The sequence below is a fragment of the Tursiops truncatus genome, chromosome 7, assembly GCF_011762595.2.
Source record: "Tursiops truncatus isolate mTurTru1 chromosome 7, mTurTru1.mat.Y, whole genome shotgun sequence".
In the NCBI taxonomy this organism is placed as follows: Eukaryota; Metazoa; Chordata; class Mammalia; order Artiodactyla; family Delphinidae; genus Tursiops; species Tursiops truncatus.
The window spans coordinates 113947622-113968678 of NC_047040.1; the positions used below are offsets into that span (position 1 = coordinate 113947622).

At 46.5% G+C, this 21057-nt stretch overlaps 1 long non-coding RNA gene across 3 annotated transcripts in view; it reads left to right on the forward strand.

Annotated features, from left to right (window-relative positions):
- The first annotated feature begins 250 nt into the window (after window positions 1-250).
- Window positions 251-21057, forward strand: part of LOC117312999 (uncharacterized) — a 41378-nt gene continuing 20571 nt past the window's right edge. For 2 of the 3 annotated variants that reach the window (XR_004527496.2, XR_012333198.1), the window contains exons 1-3: window positions 251-424; window positions 3859-3995; window positions 15788-15990. This is a non-coding gene — a long non-coding RNA (uncharacterized lncRNA). The remainder of the gene's footprint in view (window positions 425-3858; window positions 3996-15787; window positions 15991-21057) is intronic. The other variant, XR_012333199.1, reaches the window with a different exon arrangement.

Below are 21057 nucleotides of genomic sequence, written 5' to 3' on the forward strand. Positions count from 1 at the left end.
TCTACATTCATTTTATTCCATATGGTTTCCAATTCACTGTTTCTTAACTACTTTCGAGAAGCTATGGGATATTGTCTTCATTTGTTTGAATTTCCACAATTTAGTGGGTTCAGCAGTTCTGCCGGCAGGGTCACTGTCTCCAGTGACCCGTGAGGGAGTGGCGGCCTGCACTTCCCTCACCGACCACAGGGTGGCGCTGAAATCCCCCCTCTGACCCACAGCGCATGCGCGTTCCCCGCGGACGCAGCTCTGAGCGCAGCTGAGGGGAGTTGTGTCTCCTCAGGCAGCGCCCGGTTGTGGCTGCTGACGGGCGCTCGGTCTCCTCAAGGACTCTCTGGGGTTTCGGCTTCAGGACAACGTGGGGCTGCGTCCACGCTGGCGGGAGCTGGGTTTCCTGAGGACGCAGGCGACGCTGGAGGAACAGGTGAGGGGACAGTGAGGAAAAGTGGGGAGAAGCTTCCTGGGGGCGACTGACGGCTGAGGGGGCCCGATTTCGTGCGACCCAGGAAAGGCTTGGTGTGCAAAGCAGGGGTTTTGGTCAGGCTGGTGTGCGGTGGAGCCGCGTGGGTTATGGGGTGTGCAGTCTTCCCCGCACCGTTTACCGTGGGGCTGCCCTTCCGCTCGGTGTGTCCTTGGCCCCCTTGTCGTAACTTAACGGCCCCCTCCCCCCGCACCGTGCGGGGTGGGTTCTGGGCTCTCCGTCCCGTCGCTCTGGTCTGTGCGCCTGTTTTGAGCCAGTTCCGCACTGTTTTGGGGACTGTAGCTTCGTGATGAAGTGTGAAGTCAGGGAGGGAGATGCCTGCGGCCCGTTCTCCTTTCTCAGGGTCGCCTTGGCTCTTCGGGGTCCTTTGTGGCTCCACACACATCTTAGGAGGATTTGCTCCATTTCTGTGAAAAACACCATTGGAGCTTCAGGACGGCCTGCCTTCCCTGTGTGCACCGCTTTGGGTGGAACGGACATTTTAGCAACAGTAATTCTTGCATTCCATGAGCACGGGGAGTCTCTCCACCGACTTGTGTCTTCCTCAGTGTCTTAAAGTTTTCAGGTCTTTCACATCCTCGGTTAAATTTATTCCTTGGTATTATGTTCTTTTTGATGCAGTTGTAAATAGGGTTTTTTCTCTTTCTGATGGTTCATTATTAGTGTTTAGAATGCAGTTGAGCTGTGTGTACTGATTTTGTGTTTTTACTGAATTCATTTATTATTTCTAACAGTTTTTTTTGGTGGAATGATGTGGAAAATTGAACTTCCAAAATCCTGCTGTTTCTACCAGATCCAAGTCATCCACAACAGGGAGGAAAGGGAAGTCCTTTATATTGGGAAGTCCTAGGACCCTTCCGGGGCTCCCTGCCTGCCCACCCTTGGTCAGTGTCCTCAGTCCACCTGTGCAGACAGGTGAGGATCCCCTCCAGAGACTCCCAAACTCTTCACTCGTACATCCTCCCCGGGGTCGGCCCGTGTCCTGTCGGGATGTTCCACCCTCAGCAAGCCCCCAAGTACATGGCAAGGACAGGCATCAGGCCTGCTGCGTGCACTGCTGTGCGTCCTGCTCTATACACAGGCATGACACTGCCCAGGGTGCAGGAAAGGCAGCCTTACCTCGGGACGTGGGGAGAGGGGCTGCCCACAGAGTGGACGTCAGCTCTCGGCTCACCAGGCAAGGGCAGCCTGGTTCTCGCTCCTTGGACCCTTTCTCACCCAGCCGGGCCATGAGCCGGCTTTGTTCCCACCCCTGTTGTCCCTCCATTGGCCTCGCTCTTGTGAGCAGAGCAGGACAGTGTGGTCTGCGGTTACAGGCTGAGACACACAGACACTGGCTGACCTGCGTGCACCCAGCTGACCCCACGGAACGGGCACTGCACCAGGGCCTGGGCGGTGTGGGTTCGCCTGCCCACAGAGAGGCCGGGCCTCTGTCCTGGCTCCAGAGGTCACCTTGAGTCTGACGGGAGTGTCCGTGCTCCTACAATGTTGTGTTAATTTCTACTGTACAGCAAAGTGATTCATATATACAAACATACATATATACATATTTTTTATATTCTTTTCCATTATGGTTAATTACAGGGTATTGAATACTGTTCCCTGTGCTGTACAGTAAGACCTTGTTTATCCATCCTATATATAATAATTTGCATCTAGTAATCCCAAACTCCCAATCCATCCCTCTCCCCTGTCTGCCCCTTGACAGCCACAAGTGTGTTTTCTATATTTGTGACTGTGTTTTTGTTCTGTAGATAGGTTCATTTGGGTCTCATTTTATAATCCACATATAAGTGATATCATATGGTATGTGTTGTTCTCTGTCTGACTTACTTCGCTTTCTATGATAATCTCTAGGTCCATCCGTGTAGCTGCAGATAGCATTATTTCATTCTGTTTTATGGCTCAGTAATATTCCATTGTATATATGTACCACATCTTCTATATCCATTCATCTGTTGAGGGACATTCAGGTTGCTTCCGTGTCTTGGCTGTCGTGAAGAGTGCTGCTGTGAATGCTGGGGTGCACGTATCTTTTCGAATTATAGTTTTGTCTGGATGTGTGCCCAGGAGTGGGATTGCTGGTTCATATGGTAATTCTGTTTTTAGTTTTTGAGGAACCTCCATACTGTTTTCCATAGTGGCTGCATCAATTTACATTCCCACCAGTAGTGTAGGAGGGTTCCCTTTTCTCCACACCCCTTCCAACATTTATTTCTACACATTTTAATGATGGGCATTCTGACCACTATGGGGTGATAACTCACTGTAGTTTTGATTTACATTCTCTAATAATTAGCAACGTGGAGCATCTTTTCAGGTGCCTCTTGGCCATCTGTATGTCGTTGGAGAAATGTCTATTTAGACCTGCTAAAATTCTGTCTATTTTTAAATTTTTTTTCTCTTTTGAGTTGTATGAGGTGTTTGTATATTTTAGAATTAAGCCCTTGTTGGTTGCATCATTTGCAGGTATTTTCTCCCAAACAGTGAGCACAGGTTCTGGAACAACTGGATACCCACATGCAGAAGAGTAAAGTTGGACCCTTACCTCCCCCCACCCCATATACAAAATCAACGCAAAATGGTCCAAAGGCCTAGATGTAAGAACCAAAATTATAAAACTCCTAGAAGAAAACAGAGTATATCTTCATGACCTTGGATTTGGTCATGATTTCTTAGATCTGCCAAAAGCACAAGCAACAAAACACAAAATAGATGAATTGCACTTCCTCAAAATGAAAAACCGTTGTGTATAAAAGGAGCAAGGAATAAGATAATCCACCATCCACAATGGCCCAAGATGTTTGCAAACCATGTATCTGATAAAGGACTGTAGCCCAGCAGCCGAGCCCCCGGTGGTCCAGGGGAATGTCTGTGCGGCCCCTCCCGTCGTCGGTGATCAGGGGATTTCAGGCCCCACAGCACCCGAGGGGTGGACACGGGCCATCCTCAGCACCCTCAGGGAGTGAGTGCTGGATGGTTTTGAGCCCAGATGCACTCCCATTACTGCCCTCAAAGGCTGAAGGCTTCAGCATGCCTCCAGATGGACACAGAGTATTTGCAAGTCTGTGAGAACCAAGAGAACAGTCTTCACTTTTCGGAAAGGGCATCTTATTATTTCACAGCATGACCATTTTCCATCTGGCTCTCAGGGGTGCCCTCCCGCCTCCCTGATTTCTCTGAGAGTGGCCATGGGGGTTTGGCTGTCCCAAGTCCCCACACCAGGTGACAAGGCCAGTGGGGCCAGACCCTGGTGGTCCTTAGCTTCGCTGGAGACTAACCCAGACTCTCAGCCTGCGATTGAATGTGGACGCCACTGCTTCTCCCCATCACCGATTCTCATCTCCCCCTCTGTCTCTCTTCCTCTTGCTTTTCAGTCTCAGATTTACCTGACGGCCACCACTCAGAGCTCCCGAAGAGCCCAGAGATTTCTTCTGGAAGGAAAGGGTCTGGAAAATCAGAGGGATAAATAAAGGATGCAGCTGATTCCCGCCTTGTGCTGACGCCCAAGAGGGTGAGGAGAGCGAGTGTTTTCTCATTAGAATTTTAAATCCTCCAAGTAATAGATCATTGGGGTGGCATCCAGTGTTCTCCTGCTCATTCTAAGAATGTCATTCCTGGATTTTAATGTGGTAAATAATTTATATTATAAATATGCAGGGGAGGGATATCCATCAAAAATGTTAGAGGTAACTCCAAGGGATTTACAACAAACAAGGACACAGAACCCTGTGTCCAGACACTGGCTGAGAGGCTCCTACCCTGAAACTCAGTCCCCTGGAGGGCGGAGTGGCCATGACTCTCTTCCCGCAGGTGAGCCTACACAGGCACATCCCACGTGGGACTACTGCATCGCAGAATCTTAGAGTAGCTGATGGCAGGCAGCTGGCTAGAGATGCGGACAAGAGAAAACTGCCCAGCAGCCTGGGACAACCCCGGGGTGAGGCCTTAGGAAGGGCCAGTGTCAGAGGCTCAGAGATAACTTGAAAGAGTTCACGCTGTTAAGGACATCGTCAGAGATGAACTTAGGGACATATTCAGGGCCTTACTTATGGACAGGATCAGGGCATTATTTAGTGACAGTTTAGACTATAAGGGATAGCATCACGGCCTAAGTTAGGGACAGTGTCCGTGCTTCACTTAGAGATAACGTGAGAGCCTTAGTTAGACACAGTTCAGGCTGTTACTTAGGGATATCTTCAGGGCCTTAGAGCAGAATTATGGCCATAGTTAGAACCAGTGTCAGGGCATTAGTTAGGTCCAAAACTAGGGTGTTAGATAGGGAAACAGTCAGGTCATTAGTTACAGACAGTGTCAGGGTTTTAGTTAGGGACAGTGGCAAGTCCTTAGTTAAGAAGAGTGTCAGGGCCTCACTTAGGGGCAGCATCAGGATGTTAGTTAGGGAGAGTCAGGACATTAGAATTTCAGATTCTGAGGTAGAGACAACATCAGGGCCTTAATTAGGAACAGCATCAGAGACTTACCTAGGGATATATTCAAGGCCTTAGTTATGGACAGGATCAGGGTGATACAGAGGAACACCTAAAGGTATTAGGGACATCTTCAGGGCCTCAATTAGCAATAGCACCAGGGTATTAGTTAGGGAAAGAGTCAGGCCATTATTATAGGTAGTGTCAGTGCCTTACGTAGAGAGAGCATCAGGGCCTTAGTTAAGAACAGCGTCAGAGACATAACTTAGGGACATATTCACGGCCTTAGTTATGGACAGGATCAGGGTGTTATTGAGAGATACGTGAGGCTATTAGGGACAGCATCAGGGTGTTAGGGAAAGAGTTGGCCGTTACTATAGACAGTGACAGTGCCTCAGGTAGAGACATCATCACAGCCTTAGTTAGGAAGGGGGTCAGGGCCTTGGTGAGGGACAGGGTCAGGCCAACAGTGAGGGACATCTAAGTCTATTAGGGACACCGTCAGGGCCTTAGATAGGGTCAGCATCAGGGCCGTAGTTAGGACCAGTGTTAGGGCATTATTTAGGGACAAAATTAGGATGTTAGTTAAGGAAAAAGCCAGGAAATTAGTTACAGACAATTTCAACTTCTCAGGTAGAGACTTCAAGGTCTCAGTGAGAGCATCAGCATCTCAGGTAGGAGCTGCATCAGGCCATTACTTACAGACAGTGTCAAGGCCTTAATTAGGGAGAGTGTCAGAGCCTCAGAGAAAAACTTGAGGGCCTTAGTAAGAGACACTTCAGGCTGTTCGTTAGGGACATCATCAGTGCGTTGGTTATGGACAGGGTCAGGGTATTAGTGAAAGACAGCTCAGGCAATTAGGCACGCCGTCAGGGCCTTGGGTAGGGGCAGCGTCAGGGAGTAGTTGGGGAAAGAGTGAGGCCGTTAGGTAAAGACAGACTCAGGGCCTTAGTTAGAGACTGTGTCAGGTTCTTTGTTAGGGACACTGTCATGGCCTCAGTTAAAGATAACTTGAGGGTCTTAGTTAGAGATAGTGTCAGGGCCTTAGTTATGGACATCTTTAGGGCCTCAGTTAGAGGTAATTTGAGGGCCTTAGTAAGAGACATTTTGGGTCATTAGTGACATCATCTGGACCTTAGAGCCCTCTTCAGTAGCTCAGTTTTGGGCCGCAACAGGGCATTAATGAGGGACAGCTCAAGTTATTTGGGACCGTGTCAGGGTCTTAGTTAGGGAATGTGTCAGGACCTTTGTTAGGGAAAGAGTGAGGCCAGTAGTTAAAGACAGACCCAGGGCCTTAGTCAGAGACAGCCTCAGTCCTTAATTAGGGAGAGTGGCAGGACCTCAGTAAAAGATAAGTTGAGGGCCTTTGTTAAGGACAGCCTCCAGGCCTTAGTTAGAGACAGGTTCACAGGCTCGGGACTAAATTCAGGGTCTTAGTTAGGGACAGCATCAGGGATGTAGTTAGCATAAGAGACTTGACATTAGCTAAAGACAAGGTTAGGTTAAGGTCTAGGAATAGCGTCAGGAAATGACTTTGGGATAGTGTCAAGTCCATAGCTACTTAAAGCATCAGTGCCTAATTTAGAACCAGTGTCAGGGCTTCAGGTAGGGACAGTGTCAGAGCCTGACGTAGGGAGAGCGACAGGGCCTGAGTGAGGCCTAGAGTCAGGGCCTTAGCTGGGGACAGTGTCAGGGCATGACTTAGCAGCAGCATAAGGGCCTCAGTAGGAACAGCCTAAGGGGTTTGTTAAAGACATTATCAGGACCTCTGTGAGAGACAGCCTCACAGCCTCACGTAGGGATAACGTCAAGGCTTACTTTGGGACAGTTTCAGGATGTTAATAAAACATGGGCCAGGATATAATAAGCTCAGGATACTGTCAGGACTTTAAATATTGACGGCAGCAGGGCCTTAGTTAGGAACAGTGTCAAGGCCTTAGATGGGACTAGCATCTGGGTCTCTGATAGGTACTGTGTCAGGGCCTGTGTTAGCAAGAGTGTTAAGACCATAGTTAGAGACAGTGTCAGGGCCGGATTTAGGATGAGCATCTAGGCCTCAGTTAGGGACAGTGTCACGGCCTTGGGACTAAATGCAGGGCCTGAGGTATTCACAGCATAAGGGCTTCAGTTAGCATAAGAGGCAGAACAGTTGCTAGGGACAGGCTTAGGGTAAAGTTTAGGGATCGTGTCAGGAAATGACCTAGGGATACTGTCAAGACCTTAGTCACTGAGAGTATCAGGGCCTTAATTAGAACCACTGTCAAGGCTTCAGGTAGGGACAGCGTCAGAGCCTGACTTACGGAGAGCCACAGGGACTGAGGGAGGCCTAGCGTTAGGCCCTTAGCTGGGGACACTGTCAGGGCATGATGTAGGAGCTGCATCAGGGCCTTTGTTGGGTCAGCAATAGGGTCTTAGTTAAAGACATGATCAGGGCCCGAGGTGGTCACAGCTTCAAGGCCTCAGGTAGGCATAGCTTCAGGGCCTGAGTTAGGCACAGCCTAAGGCCTTCACTTAGGGATAGAGACAGGGATTTCATAGGGATACTGTCAGGACCTTGGTTAGAAATGGATCAGATTCTTAACTCAGGATAATGTCCGGATTTTAGTTATTACCGGCAGCAGGGCCTGTATAGGGACAGATTCCGGGCCATAGTTAGAGACAGTGTCAGGGCCTTCGTTAGGACTCGTCTGGCGCTTAGTTAGGGAGAGCATTAGGGCTTCAGTGAGGATAAGAGGCAGGAAATTAGCTCGGGACAGAGTCAGCTTCCAGGCCAGGGATAGTGGCAGGAAATGAGCTAGGGATCACGTGAAGACCTTAGTTATTGAGAGCATCAGGGCCTTAGTTAGGACCAGTGTCAGGGGCTTAATCAGGACCAGTGTCACGGCTTGATGTAGGGATAGCGTCAGGGCCTAAGGTACGTCAACAGGGCCTAAGTGAGGCCTATCTTTAGGGCCTGAGTGAGGGACAGTGTCAGGGCATGACTTAGGAGTAGTATAATGCCCTCTGTAGGATAAGCATTAGGGTATTCGTTTAACAACTTCTCAGGGCCTCTGATAGGGAATGCCTCTGGGCCTCACTTAGGGACAGTGTCAGGTCTTACTTTGGGACAGTGTCAGGTCCTTGGTAAGACATGGGTCAGGATATTAGCTCAGGATAATGTCAGGACTTTAGATATTGACGGTAGCAGGGCCTTAGTTAGACACAGTGTCAGGGCCTGCGTTAGGACTAGCATCTGGGCCTCTGTTAGGTACCGTGTCAGGGCCTGAGTTAGGAATAGTGTTAGGGCTTTAGTGAGGGACAGTTCTGGGCCAGATTTAGGAAGAGCATCTAGGCCTCAGTTAGGGACGGTGTCACAGCCTTGGGACTAAATTCAGGGCCTGAGTTAGGCACAGCATGAGGGCTTCATTTAGCATAAGAGGCTGGACAGTTGCAAGTGACAGTCTTAGGGTGAAGTTTATGGATCGTGTCAGGAAATGACCTAGGGGTAGTGTCATGACCTTAGACACTGAGAGTATCAAGGCCTTAATTAGAGCCAGTGTCAGGGCTTCAGGTAGGGACAGCATTAGAGCCTGACTTAGGCAGAGCCCCAGGGACAGATTGAGGCCAACCATCAGACCCTTAGCTGGGGACACTGTCAGGTCATGATGTAGGAGCTGCATCAGGGCCTTTGTTGGGTCAGCAATAGGGTCTTAGTTAAAGATATGATCAGGGCCTGAGGTAGTCACAGCGTCAAGGGCTCAGTTAGGCATAGCTTCAGGGCCTGAGTTAGGCACAGGCTCAGGCCTTCACTTAGGGACAGAGACAGGGCTTTCTTAGGGACAGTGTCAGGAGCTTTGTTAGAAATTGGTCAGATACTTGACTCCGGATAGTGTCTGGATTTTAGTTATTTCCGGCAGCAGGGCTTATCTTAGGGACAGATTCCGGGCCTTAGTTAGAGACAGTGTCAGGACCTTAGTTAGGACTAGTCTGGGCCTTAGTTAGGGAGATCATTAGGGCTTCTGTGAGGATAAGAGTCAGTAAATTAGCTCGGAACACTGTCAGCTTCCAGGCCAGGGATAGTGTCAGGAAATGAGCTAGGGATAGCGTGAAGACCTTAGTTATTGAGAGCATCAGGGCCTTAGTTAGGACCAGTGTCAGGGGCTTAATCAGGATCAGTGTCAGGGCTTGATGTAGGGACAGCGTCAGAGCCTAACTAAGGTACGGCAACAGGGCCTAAGTGAGGCGTATATTTAGGGCCTGAGTGAGGGACGGTGTCAGGACATGTCTAAAGAGTAATATAAGTGCCTCTGTAGGATCAGCATTAGGGTGTTCGTTAAAGACATTCTCAGGGCCTCTGATAGGGACAGCCTCAGGGCCTCACTTAGGGACAGCGTCAGGGCTTACTTTGGGACAGTTTCAGGACCTTGGTAAGAGATGGGTCAGGATATTAGCTCAGGATAATGTCAGGACTTTAGATATTGACGGCAGCACGGCCTTAGTTAGACACAGTGTCAGAGCTTGCGTTAGGACTAGCATCTGGGCCTCTGTTTGGTACCGTGTCAGGGCCTGAGTTAGGAATAGTGTTAGGGTTTTATTGAGTGTCAGTTCTTGGCCCGATTTAGGACGAGCATCTAGGCCTTAATGACAGTGTCATGGCCTTGGGCCTATATTCAGGGTCTGTGTTAGGCAGAGAGTAAGGCCTCAATTAGCGTAAGAGGCAGGACATTTGCTATGGCTAGGTTTAGGGTAAAGTTTATGGATCGTGTCAGGAAATGACCTAGGGGTAGTTTCAAGACCTTAGTCACTGAGAGTATCAGGGCCTTATTTAGAACCAGTATCATGGTTGCAGGTAGGGACAGCATCAGTGCCTGTCTTAGGGAGAGCAACAGGGCTTTGTTAGGGACAGTGTCAGGACCTTGTCTAGAAATGGGTCAGGATATTAGCTCAGGATAGTGTCATATTTTAGTTATTGCCTGTAGCAGGACCTGTATTAGTGAAGATTTCGGGCCTTAGTTAGTGACAGTGTCAGGGCCTTATTTAGGGCTAGTCTGGGCCTTAAGTAGGGCGAGCATTAGGTCATTATTGAGGATAAGAAGCAGGAAATTAGCTCGGGACAGAGTCAGCTTCCAGGCCATTTGTTGTGTCAGGAAATGATCTACGGATAGCGTGAAGACGTTAGTTATTGAGAGCATCAAGGTCCTAGTTAGGACCAGTGTCAGGACTTTAATCAGGACCAGTGTCAGGTCTTTAATCAAGACCACTGTCACAGCTTGATGTAGGGACAGCGTCAGAGCCTAACTGAAGTACGGCAACAGGGCCTATGTGAAGCCTATCTTTAGGGCCTGAGTCAGGGACAGTGTCAGGGCATGCCTTAGGAGCAGCATAAGGGCCTCTGTAGGAGCAGCATTAAGGTCATCGTTAAAGACATTCTCAGGGCCTCTTTTAGGGACAGCATAAGGCTTCCTTTGGGACAGTTACCAGACCTTAGTGAGACATGGGTGAGGATATTAGCTCAGGATAATGTCAGGACTTTAGATATTGATGGCAGCAGGGCCTTAGTTACACACAGTGTCAGGGCCTGACTTAGGATTAGCATCAGAGCCTTTGTTAGGTACAGAGTCAGGGAAAGAGTTAGGAGTAGTGTCAGTGCCTTGGTTAGGGAGAGTATCAGGGTCTGAATTAGGTGTAGTGTCAGGGCCTTATTTACACTAGAGCCTCCAGGACCCTCCCTGATTTCCAAAGGGCAGATTGGAACAGATGCTAATCAGGGAAGGGAGGGGATGCAGAGAAAAGTGAGGAAGCATCAAGAAACAACAGTGCAGCCTTGGGGCTGGATCCTGATTTTGCCTGAAGGGATACAGGGAAGCATATCTTTGGGCTCTTTACCAACCTAAAACGCCCACAAAATAGAAGATTTTAGTGTTCTTCATCTCAGAGAAGCTCATCAAGAGACCCCACATTAAAGGGAGTAAAGGCCCTGTACACACACTAAACCTTAGGAGCAACTGTGTCCTTAAACCATTGCTGTAAAACTCCTCACCAGATCCTCCTGCATTGGGACGCATGGTTTCTGAGGGCACGAGTTTTCTGTGTCCCCCTTTGGCTGCCAAAGCAGTAAAGCTATTCTTTTCTACTTCCGCCAAACCACTCTCTCTCAGATTCGATTTGGCACTGGTGCACAGTGGTCGAGTTTTCGACATCAAATTTAGTACCCAATGAGGGGCTGAGTTGGTGATGGCCCCTGTGGGTGCCCTGACTCAATCGGGCACTGAGAGTTTCTCCACGCCAGCCTCTTTCGAGAGAGTGTAGGGTAGGAGAATTCCTTAAGAGGCCAGACCACCTGGGACCCTTGCCTGGAAAGGCCGAGCCCCAGTCATCCCAGCAGTTAGAACTCTGGGGCAGGAATAGATGGTGGAAGAGGGACCTCCCTAGCAGCTGCCCAGGCCGTCTTTGCCTTGAGGACGTTCCTCTCTTCCTCCTGCCTGGGCTGCCCCGAATGTCCTACTCCCAGGGATTATTTTGGGGCACCAGGAAAATAGCATTTGGGATGTTTCAGCACCTCAGCCAGCGTGTGGTAACTCCCCTGGCATGCAGTCTGAGGTCCTTTTAGCCCTGTACATTTGGGGGAACCTTGGTTCCCATTTGGGTGACTTTTCATTCCAGGAAATCTCATTTGGAAGGTGCACCCCTTGGACAGAGGTCACAGGCTAAGTTGAGACTTGGAAGATGATTTGAGTCTTGTGCTGTTTGGTTTTTGGTTTCTGTTTGGTTTCTGGTTCCTTTGGTTTGAGGCTTCCGTTGGTGTTTAGGATTTTGTTTTGTTTTTGTCCGTGTGTGGGTGTTCTATGGTTCAAGCATAAGAAGTGCTGCTTCTTCAGTTCCATGTGATAGCCAGTGGGCAAAATCCTGGCAGACTGGTCAACCTATAGTTGTAAACCTAAGACTAAGGAATCAATGAAATTCTATTATAATTTTGTTTGGCGAATGTATGGATACATTGTTGAGAAATGAGGAATGGTGGTCTTTGAGTGGGAGCCTAAATGACTATACCACATTCAGCTAGAGTTCTTTTGTCACAGGAAGAGAAAGACAAAAGAAGTTCCATATGTTCAAGCATTTATGAAGCTACATAATAAAGAAAGTGAGCAGCTAGGTAACAGGCTGATGGTACAAAGAGAAAAGAAAGTCCCTTTGTAGTAGAGCTGGTTGTGTCTGAATGTGGAAAAAAATAAGGGGCAACATAAGATGGATACAGAAGGTGATGAACATTTGTGCAAAGGGAACACTGAGGAAAGAATTGTGCATGACCAGGATTTTCTAAGATGGATTTTGTTGGAAGTGGGTTAGGGCAAGCCTGGATTTGGTTTCTCCCTCCAAAGTTTTCTTGGAATGCTGCTTTTGATTGCGAACAGCTTGTGAGTTCCTTTGCCTGTCTGTGATCTGTATTTTTGTTCGAAATCTCTTTACTTTTGTTCAGTGAATAAGTGTTGTTTGGCCAATTCTAATAGTTCTTTTGATCTCCAGCTAACTTTCAGCTGCTTTTGAAGGCCCTTGAGCCATCTCAGAGAGAAATGTTTGATTAGTATGTTCAATTACATGGAATTCCTAAAAAGCTAGTATGTCCTGGTAAAATTTTATCAGTCATAATTCTAGTTATTTTTAAATGTTGTATGTAATAGCAATAATGGTTTGTTTTGTCATTTACATTGTGGTCAAATGTTTAACCATGATCTTTTAAGTCTTTATGTGATTCATAGATAGTTACTGTAGTGCTCCAACACTTTGCAAAAGTGCTCCATCTTCAAGCAGATCTATGTGAAGGACCTTTTGGCAAGCACAGGTCTCCGATAAATTTCTTCATAATGCCACAGTGGGTAAGAAATGAAAAATCTTAATGGAGAATCGGATGGCTTCATAAGAAGTTAACAGAAGGATTGGTTACTGAGTGAACTGGTAAATATGGTTATAATGTTTTTGGTTTTTTTTGTTACTGGCTTTGATCTGTGTTTTCCAGACACAGGGAAGTCCTTCCCCTCAAGTTACTTAGGACTTGGAGCAATTGGATAAATGACACCTCTGTATTGAAGTGTGTATTTATGAAAGTTACCGTGTTGACTTCCTTTTGCCCTGATGTTTAAGAGGAAAGGAAAATTACCTAGTGAAGTTATGAGAATGTTACTACTCATGATGTATCACTGTTTGCTTTACGTCTACTTCTAAAAGCACATGTGCAATGCTTCTGTGACAATTGGGTATGAATAATAAAATGTATAAAGCATTTTCTCATTAACATTCCTCTGAGCATGTTCACGATACCTGCTCAGTATTCCCCCAATGTGGATTAACTAGGCAAATATAAAGGAGGCCTAGCGCTGAGGGACATGATCTACACGTGGGCCAAGCAGCTGAATCATTCTGGCACCGAGGGATTGACATTTTGATCATCAATGGTTTCTATTGAAAGACTTGTAATCAAAAGGGAAAAAAAACTCTTCACATATTGAGGTGTGAGGAAGTCACTCTGGCTTATACATGGTTTAATTTAAATTTTACTGACCAAAGTGGCCTGTTTTGTGGTCTTTTGGATAGGAATTGTACATCTGCTTTGGCATTGAGGAGGGAAATGCATTTGACTGTCAAAAAGGAGTAACTGTGGTTGAGACATACGAGATAAACCTAAGTGTCCATTGTAGATGTGACTTAGATGCATTCCCATATTTTTTGTTTTCTTATATTTTTTTTTAAATCTTTATTGGAGTATAATTGCTTTACAATGGTGTGTTAGTTTCTGCTTTATAACAAAGTGAATCAGTTATACATACACATATGTTCCCATATCTCTTCCCTCTTGCGTCTCCCTCCCTCCCACCCTCCCTATCCCACCCCTCTAGGTGGTCACAAAGCACCGAGCTGTTTTTGTTTCGTTCAGAAAGATACCCCCAAGTGTAATTCCTGCATCATATGGTAGTTCTATTTTTAATTTCTTGAGGAACCTCTGTACTGTTTTCCACAGTGGCTGCACCAATGAACATTCCCAAGAGAATGCGTGAGGGTTCTCCTCATCCTCGCCAAGGCTTGTTATTTGTTGTCTTTTGGACGATAGCCAAGTTTTTAGGTGTGAGGTGATAATCTCATTGTTCTTTTGATGTGCATTTCCCTGATGATAAGTGATATTGGTCATAGTTTCATATGTCTCTTGGCCATCTGTACGTCCTCTTTGGAGAAATGTTCGGTCCCAAGTTTTAATTGGGTTTTTGGTTTTTGGAGGTTCAGTTGTGTGAGTTCTTCATCTATTTTGGATATGAACCCTTTTTCAGACATATTGTTTGCAACTATTTTCTCACATTCGGTAGGCTGCCTCTTCATTTTGTGGATGGTTTCCTTTGCCATTGAAAAACTTTAAAGTTGGGTGGAGTCCCATTGGTTTATTCTGCTTTTGTTCCCCTTGCTTGGGGAGACAGATCCAGAAAATATTGCTAAGACGGATGTCAAAGAGCAGACTGCTTATGTTTTCTTCGAGGAGCTTTATGGCTTCAGGTCTTACATTGAAATATTTGATTCATTTTGAGGTTGCTTGTGTAGGTGGTATAAGAAAGGATTCCTGTTTGATTCTTGTGCATGTAGCTGTCCTGTTTTCCCACCACCATTCGTTGAAGAGGCTATCTTTTCCCCATTGTATAGTCTCACCTCCGCTGTCATAGATGAATTGACCATATATGCCTGTGTTTATTTTGGGGCTCTCAATTCTGTTCCATGGATCTCTGTGTATTTCTTTTGTTCCTATACCATGCTGTCTTGATTATTCTAGATATGTAGTATAGTTTGAAACAGGGAGTGTGATATGTCCAAGTTTGTGCTTCTTTCTTAAGATCGTATTGACTATTCAGGTTCTTTTCTGTTTCCTTTCACGTATTAGAATTCTTTGTTCTAGCTCTCATAAAATTCCATTGGTATTTTGATAAGAATGGCATCAAATCTCTAGATTGCTCTGGGGTGTGGAATCATTTTCACAATATGAATTCTTCCAATCCATGAACACATTATATCTGTCCATTTGTCTGTGTCGTCTCCAATTTCTTTCATCAGTGTCTTCGAGTTTTCTGAGTACTGGTCTTTTACCTCCTGGGTTAGATGTATTCCTAGGTATTTCATTTTTGTTAATACCATTGTCAATGGGTTTGTTTTCTTAATTTCTCATTCTGAAAGTTTGTTGCCAGTGGATAGAGATGCAACTGATTTCTATAGGTTAATTTTGTATCCTGCAACTTAACTGAATTTTCCAATGAATTCTATTTGTTTTGGAGGGTCATCTTTAGGATTTTCTATATAAAACATCATGTCGGGACTTCCCCAGTGGTAAAGTGGTTAAGACTCCACGCTCCCAATGCAGGGGGCCTGGGTTCGATCCCTGGTCAGGGAACTAGATCCCACATGCATGCCACAACTAAGAGTTCGCATGCCACAACTAAGGCGCCTGCCTGCCGCTACTAAGGAGCTCACCTGACACAACTAAGACCCAGCACAACCAGAATAAATGAATGAATGAATAAATAAATGAAATATAAAACATCATCTCATCTACAAACAGTGACAGTTTTACTTTTTCCTCTGCCATTGGATTCCTTTTATTTCTTTTTCTCATGTAATTACTATGTCTAGGACTTCCTCGACCATGTTGAATGAAAGTGGTGAGAGTGGTCGGGGTTAGAGTTAGGTTTAAGCAGAATCCGCCCTCTTCCCCTTCCTCCCTCCCCATCTCTCTGAGGCCTCCAGGAAGGACAGGACTAGTCCTGGGTCACACATGACTCGCTGTCTCCAGTGACCCGTGAGGGAGGGGCGGCCTGCACTTCCCGCACCGAGCACAGTGTGGCGCTGATCCCGCCTCTCTGACCCACAGCGCATGCGCATTCCTCGCGGACCCAGCTCTGAGCGCAGCTGAGGGGAGTTGTGTCTACTCAGGCACCGCAGGGTTGTGGCTGTTGACGGGTGCTCGGTCTCCTCAAGGACTCGTTGGGGTTTCAGCTTCAGGACAACGTGGGTCTGCGTCCACGCTGACGGGAGCTGGGTTTCCTGAGGATGCAGGCGACGCCGGAGGAACAGGTGAGGAGGCAGTGAGGAACAGTGGGGAGAAACTTCCTGGGGGCGACTGGCGGCTGCGGGATTCCGTCTTCATGCGACCCAGGAAGGGCTTGGTGTGCAAAGCTGGGTTTTTGGTCAGGCTGGTGTGCAGTGGAGCCGCATTGGTTATGGGGTGTGCAGTCTTCCCTGCACCGTTTACCGTGGGGCTGCCCTTCCTCTCAGTGTGTCCCTGGCCACCTTGTCGTAACTTAACGGCCCCCTCCCCCCCACCACCGTGCGGGGTGGTTTCTGGGCTCTCCGTCCCGTCCCTCTGGTCTGTGCGCCTGTTTTGAGCCAGTTCCACACTGTTTTGGGGACTACAGCCTCGTGATGAAGTGTGAAGTCAGGGAGGGAGATGCCTGTCGCCCGTTCTCCTTTCTCAGGGTCGCCTTGGCTCTTCGGGGTCCTTTGTGGCTCCACACACATCTTAGGAGGATTTGCTCCATTTCTGTGAAAAACACCATTGCAACTTCAGGACGGCCTGCCTTCCCTGTGTGCACCACTTTGGGTGGAACGGACATTTTAGCAACAGTAATTCTTGCATTCCATGAGCACGGGGAGTCTTTCCACCGACTTCTGTCTTCTTCAATGTCTTCATGAGTGTCTTAAAGTTTTCAGGTCTTTCACATCCTCAGTTAAATTTATTCCTTGGTATTTTGTTCTTTTGATGCAGTTGGAAATAGGGTTTTTTTTCTCTTTCTGTTGGTCCATTATTAGTGTTTAGAAATGCAGTTGAGCTGTGTGTACTGATTTTGTGTCTTTACTGAATTCATTTATTATTTCTAACAGTTTTTTTTGGTGGAATGATGTGGAAAATTGAACTTCCAAAATCCCGCTGTTTCTACCACATCCAAGTCATGCACAACAGGAAAGAAAGGGAAGTCCTTTATATTGGGAAGTCCTAGGACCCTTCTGGGTCTCCCCACCTGCCCACCCTTGGTCAGTGTCCTCAGTCCACCTGTGCAGACAGGTGAGGATCCCCTCCAGAGGCTCCCAAAGGCTTCACCCCTACATCGTTCCCGAGTTTGGCCCGTTTGCTGTCGGGATGTTCCACCCTCAGCAAGCCCCCAAGTACATGGCAAGGACAGGCATCAGGCCTGCTGCGTACACTGCTGTGCGTCCTGCTCTATACACAGGCATGACACTGCCCAGGGTGCAGGAAAGGCAGCCTTACCTCGGGACGTGGGGAGAGGAGCTGCCCAGAGGGTGGATGTCAGCTCTCGGCTCACCAGGCAAGGGCATCCGGGCTCTCGCTCCTTGGACCCCTTCTCACCCAACTGGATCATGACCCGGCTTTGTTCCCACCCCTGTTGTCCCTCCATTGGCCTCGCTCTTGTGAGCAGAGCAGGACAGTGTGGTCTGCGGTTACAGGCTGAGACACACAGACACTGGCTGACCTGCGTGCACCCAGCTGACCCCACGGAACGGGCACTGCACCAGGGCCTGGGCGGTGTGGGTTCGCCTGCCCACAGAGAGGCCGGGCCTCTGTCCTGGCTCCAGAGGTCACCTTGAGTCTGACGGGAGTGTCCGTGCTCCTACAATGTTGTGTTAATTTCTACTGTACAGCAAAGTGATTCATATATACAAACATACATATTTACATATTTTTCATATTCTTTTCCATTATGGTTAATTACAGGGTATTGAATACAGTTCCCTGTGCTGTACAGGAAGACCTTGTCTATATATAATAATTTGCATCTAGTAATCCCAAACTCCCAATCCATCCCTCTCCCCTGTCTTCCCCTTGACAACCACAAGTCTGTTTTCTATATTTGTGAGTGTGTTTTGTTCTGTAGATAGGTTCATTTGGGTCTCATTTTATAATCCACATATAAATGATATGATATGGTATGTGTTGTTCTCTGACTTACTTCACTTTTTATGAAAATCTCTAGGTCCATCCATGTAGCTGCAGATGGCATTATTTCATTCTGTTTTATGGCTGAGTAATACTCCATTGTATATATGTACTACATCTTCTATATCCATTCATCTGTTGAGGGACATTTGGGTTGCTTCCGTGTCTTGGCTATTGTGAATAGTGCTGCTTTGAATGCTGTGGTGCATGTATCTTTTCGAATTATAGTTTTGTCTGGATGTGTGCCCAGGAGTGGGATTGCTGGTTCATATGGTAATTCTATTTTTAGTTTTTGAGGAACCTCCATACTGTTTTCCATAGTGGCTGCATCAATTTACATTCCCACCAGTAGTGTAGGAGGGTTCCCTTTTCTCCACACCCCTTTCAGCAGTTATTTCTAGACATTTTAATGATGGCCATTCTGACCACTACGAGGTGATAACTCACTGTAGTTTTGATTTGCATTCTCTAATAATTAGCGATGTGGAGCATCTTTTCAGGTGCCTCTTGGCCATCTGTAGGTCCTTGGAGAAACGTCTATTTAGACCTTCTAAAATTCTGCCTATTTTTTTTTCTTTTTTTTTTCTTTTTTGAGTTGTATGAGGTGTTTGTATATTTTAGAATTAAGCCCTTGTTTTCCCCGGGAGAACACACGGTGGGCCTCAGGCTGGTGCAAAGTCACGCCAGCCTTTGCCGCCGCAGGCCCACTCCACACTCCATACCCCTCCCTCCCCACCGGCCTGAGTGCGTCAGAGCCCCCGAATCAGCGGCTCCTTTAACCCCGTCCTGTCTGAGCAAAAAACAGACGCCCTCCAGCGACCTACACGCAGAGGCAGGGCCAAATCCAAAGCTGAGCCCCGGTGAGCTGTGAGAACAAAGAAGAGAAAGGGAAATCTCTCCCAGCAGCCTCAGAAGCAGCGGATTAAAGCTCCACAATCAACTTGATGTACCCTGCATCTGTGGACTACCTGAATAGACAACCAATCATCCCAAATTAAGGAAGTGGACTTTAGGAGCAAGATCTATGATTTTTTTTTCCCTTTTCCTCTTTTTGTGAATGTGTATGTGTATGCTTCTGTGTGAGATCTTGTCTGTATAGTCTTGCTTCCACCATTTGTCCTAGGGTTCTGTCCGTCCATGTTTTTTTTTTTTAATTTTTTTCTTAATAATTAATTTTAATAACGTTATTATACTTTACCTTCGTTCTTTCTTTCTTTCTTTCCTTCCTTCCTTCCCTCCTTTAGACAACGAATCATCCCAAATTGAGGAGATGGTCTCTGAGAGCAAGATTTATGATTTTTCCCCCTTTACCTCTTTTAGTGAGGGTGTATGTGTATGCTCCTGTGTAAGATTTTGTCTGTATAGCTTTGCTTCCAACATTTGTCCTAAGGTTCTATCCGTCCCTTTTTTTTTTTCTAAATAAGAATTTTTTAATTCAATAACTTTATAATACTTTATTTTATTTTTACTGTATCTTCTTTCTGTCTGTCTTTTTTCCTTCTTTCCCTCCTTCCTTCCTTCCTCCCTCCCTCCCTCCTTTCTTTCCTTCTTGCCTTCTTTCCTTCTTTGCTTCTTTCTTTCTTTCTTCCTTCCTTCCTTCCTTCCCTCCTTTCCTTCTTTCTTTCCTCATACTTCTACTAATTCTCTCTACTTTTTCTCCCTTTTATTCTGAGCTGTGTGGATGAAAGGCTCTTGGTGCTCCAGCCAGGAGTCAGGGCTCTGCCTCTGAGGTAGGAGAGCCAACTTCAGGACACTGGTCAACAAGAGACCTCCCAGCTCCACATAATATCAAACGGCGAAAATCTCCCAGAGACCTCCATCTTAACACCAGCACCCAGCTTCACTCAACAACCAGCAAGCCACAGTGCTGGACAACCTATGCCAAACAACTAGCAAAACAGGAACACAACCCCACCCATTAGCAGAGAGGCGGCCCAAAATCATAATAAGGCCACAGACATCCCAAAACACACCACCAGACGTGAACCTGCCCACTAGAGAGACAAGATCCAGCGTCATCCACCAGAACACAGGCACTAGTCCCCTCCACCAGGAAGCCTACACAACCCACTGAACCAACCTTAGCCACTGGAGACAGACATCAAAAACAGCGGGAACTACAAACCTGCAGTCTGCAAAAAGGAGACCCCAAACACAGTGAGATAAGCAAAATGAGAAGACAGAAAAACACACAGCAGATAAAGGAGCAAGATAAAAATGCACCAGACCTAACAAATGAAGAGGAAATAGGCAGTCTACCTGAAAAAGAATTCAGAATAATGATAGTAAGGATGATCCAAAATCTTGGAACTAGAATGGACAAAATGCAAGAAACAGTTAACAAGGACCTAGAAGAAATAAAGATGAACAAGCAACGATGAACAACACAATAAATGAAATTAAAAGTACTCTAGATGGGATCAATAGCAGAATAACTGAGGCAGAAGAACGGATAAGTGACCTGGAAGATAAAATAGTGGAAATAACTACTGCAGAGCAGAATAAAGAAAAAAGAATGAAAAGAACTGAGGACAGTCTCAGAGACCTCTGGGACAACATTAAACGCACCAACATTTGAATTATAGGGGTTCCAGAAGAAGAAGAGAAAAAGAAAGGGACTGAGAAAATATTTGAAGAGATTATAGTTGAAAACTTCCCTAATATGGGAAAGGAAATAGTTAATCAAGGCCAGGAAGCACAGAGAGTCCCATACAGGATAAATACAAGGAGAAATACGCCAAGACACATATTAATCAAACTGTCAAAAATTAAATACAAAGAAAGCATATTAAAAGCAGCAAGGGAAAAACAACAAATAACACACAAGGGAATCCCCATAAGGTTAACAGCTGATCTCTCAGCAGAAACCCTACAAGCCAGAAGGGAGTGGCAGGACATACTGAGAGTGATGAAGGAGAAAAACCTGCAGCCAAGAATACTCTACCCAGCAAGGATCTCATTCAGATTTGATGGAGAAATTAAAACCTTTACAGACAAGCAAAAGCTGAGAGAGTTCAGCACCACCAAACCAGCTTTACAACAAATGCTAAAGGAACTTCTCTAGACAAGAAACACAAGAGAAGGAAAAGACCTACAATAACGAACCCAAAATAATTTAGAAAATGGGAATAGGAACGTACATACCGATAATTACCTTAAATGTAAATGGACTAAATGCTCCCACCAAA